The 2944-nt window shown below is 25.1% G+C and overlaps 1 protein-coding gene across 2 annotated transcripts in view; it reads left to right on the forward strand.

The window, feature by feature from the left end:
• Window positions 1-1498: 1498 nt before the first annotated feature.
• LOC102672552 (organic cation transporter protein-like) overlaps window positions 1499-2944 on the forward strand; it is a 17920-nt gene continuing 16474 nt past the window's right edge. For both annotated transcript variants that reach the window (XM_006623597.2, XM_006623599.2), the window contains exon 1: window positions 1499-2073. The gene's annotated coding sequence lies outside the window, so the exon portion shown is untranslated. The remainder of the gene's footprint in view (window positions 2074-2944) is intronic.

The raw sequence follows: 2944 nt of genomic DNA on the forward strand, positions 1-2944 counted from the left end.
CTTTCCTTTATTAAAGTAAAGTTTCAGAATAAATATATCTATATATTCAAAAGTAAATTTTTCGAAAATATTTCCGCTTTACAATATAAATTATTAGAAAAATTTGATTGAGAATTGAAGAAAAAAAGGAAAAGAAAATGCTAATTTAATAATTTATTTATAACTTATATAAATTATTTATAATTTATAAAGTAATTTATAAATTTTCAATATTTATATTTATTATTTATATTAATTGATTATAATTCGAATATATAAAAATAATTAAAGCATTAAAAAATCATTTAAGAAAATGGATCATCATTTATTCCTAAATTTTTTTATATTTCGCGATTATTAATATTATCAATTTGTTTTTTTCGATTAATGTGTCATTGTTAAAAAAATAAAATTGTCACAATTTTATATCGTACAACAATTGTTAACTAGAGAATTATCACATAAAATCTTCTTAATCTTTTATCTATTCAATCAATGTTAAATACCGTACGCAATGAAATAAAAAAAACAAAAAAACAAACTCAAAGAAAGATATAAACTATCTGCCAATATTCCGAAAGAACAAAAAGAAAATTTGAAAATTACGATCGATTAAGAATAAAATATATTAAAGATATTGAAGAAGATTTAATATTAAATTTTTCATAGAATCTTATTATCAATCGAAGAATCTCCAATATTGATCAATATTTTAACATGATATATACATACAATTACGACAAGTAATCATTCATTTTATGACTATAAACTGCAATTTCACGATATTCTTAGCGATAAATTGAAATTATTTAATAAATTGAAATTATTTAATTATAAAATTGCAAAAATAAATTTTTAACAATCGAAACAGTCGATCGTTCAGAAGGATCGAATCTTTCCATGTTTCCTTCGTAACGCATGTACATAGATATACATAGATACGTAGTATGTATCACATATTTACTTGCATAGATTGACATTTCATTGATTCTATAGATTATATACACTATATAAGAGAGATATTAGATTAAAAACACATTAGATTGAGTGGTTTTGTTTTCAAACAAATTTTATTAAATTAATTTTGGTCTTTTGAATTTTCCATTGAAGATATCTTATATCTAATTTTAATTCATCTTTTTATCTAATTATTTTATGATAAAATTTATTTCATATATATTTCGGCATATTTGAACGAAAATATATATTCTCGTTTCTTTAAATTATAATTAACAGATACACGTTCACTTCTTGTTTCGTTGAAAATAATTTTTTTGTAATGATATTCCATTGTTCTTTCGAATCGAAAATATAAATAGAAATATAAATATATTTACTCTTAGACCTCGGTAAGCGATTTTAAACGAAAAACGTGTAACAGGTTGGTCGCAATGACCGTGGTTACCTGCAGCACATCCCATCTCCTCCCTTGCCTAGCCAGAAATGGTTGAGAAACGTGAGGGGGAACGGGATCGAGAACCGACGTTAAAGTTAGGCCTCGCGCAACCGAACGCTTCCCTCGCATTTTAGTTGATCGCTGTAGCTCCCGCACGACGCGTGAGATCGACGCAGTGTTCCAACGTAAAGACATATTTAAAGACGGACAATATTTTTCGAAAACCATATTAATTTTTACCATAATCAATCATCATTTTTCTTCCGATTTTTAATTTTCGTTCTTCTATTCAAAAATCTTTACTTTCTTTTCTTATTTTTTTTTTTTTTCATTCTTTCCTCTCGAAATCCTTTTTATGTTATTCGCGTTATTCGTCCCCGAGGATATCGATTATAATTAATTATATTTTAATTTTTTAATCGAAATCTTCATTCGTTTTGCATAATTTCGTTTTGAAAATTTTTCGAATAATCCCTTCTTCGATAAATATAATGTTATCGAAGAGATTTTGAATTGGTGAGAATCGATACGATCGAGAATTAATCGAAAACAAGAAACAACCGTGTGCTTGTTTGAGGTAGCAACGTGCTCGACGCACGAGATCTCTCAACGAGAAAGCGTGACGAGACGCACAAGTTGAGCGATAAAGATAGAGATCTCGGCAAACATCTGTTCGGTGTTTTCGGCCTAAGAAAGAGGTAAGAATTATATCGTGTTTTTCCCTCGATTTATAAATCAAATTTAATATCCATTTCAACAAAATTTTTTCTATCTTTTCTTCTTCTTTTTTTTCTTCTTTTCCTTGAATTTTCTACTTTACTTTATTTATTTTATTATTTATTTATTTATTTATTACTTTTACTTATCGAACTTTTTCTTTTTGAAACAAACGATCAATCATGTTTTTGAAACAAAAGATTTTTTTATGAAAACTTGAAAAATAAGAGCTAATTATTATTTTTTTTTTTTACATATGTACATGGAATTCATAGATATCTCTGTTTAAAATTAAATTTACTTCTTAATACGTAACAAATATTTACATTAAAATCAAATCCGTAAATATATTTGCTAAAAATATTAGATAATATTAGATAGAGAATAGAAGAATTTCCAGAAAAGAAGCTCTATTGATTCAAATTCACAGTTTCGTACACGTAGCAATGAAATTTATTCCCGTGTAACGCGTCTATTATAAATTGTATAATTTACTGATTAGAACGAGTTCAAACTCGATGCAAGATCGAAACTAAACGGAGATTTTACTTGAAAATTGTAAATCGTTTTATCGGAACTCGAACGATCGTTCAAATTCTCTTAATCATCGAGAAAAGAAAAATAATTGTAATAAAGATAACGTTATTTATCTATTTGATGTATATAAATATAACATTTAACATAATCCATTTAATATAGATATTATTATGTAGAATGATTGATTAAAAAAAGAAAAATTCACACGATATAATATTTTATGATACGCGGTTTATCATAATTCGAAAAAATTAAATAAATAATTCTTAAATATTGTGTAAATATTATATATATATATATATATATATATATATA

Source organism: Apis dorsata, unplaced genomic scaffold, assembly GCF_000469605.1.
Source record: "Apis dorsata unplaced genomic scaffold, Apis dorsata 1.3 scaffold_919, whole genome shotgun sequence".
Taxonomy (NCBI): domain Eukaryota; kingdom Metazoa; phylum Arthropoda; class Insecta; order Hymenoptera; family Apidae; genus Apis; species Apis dorsata.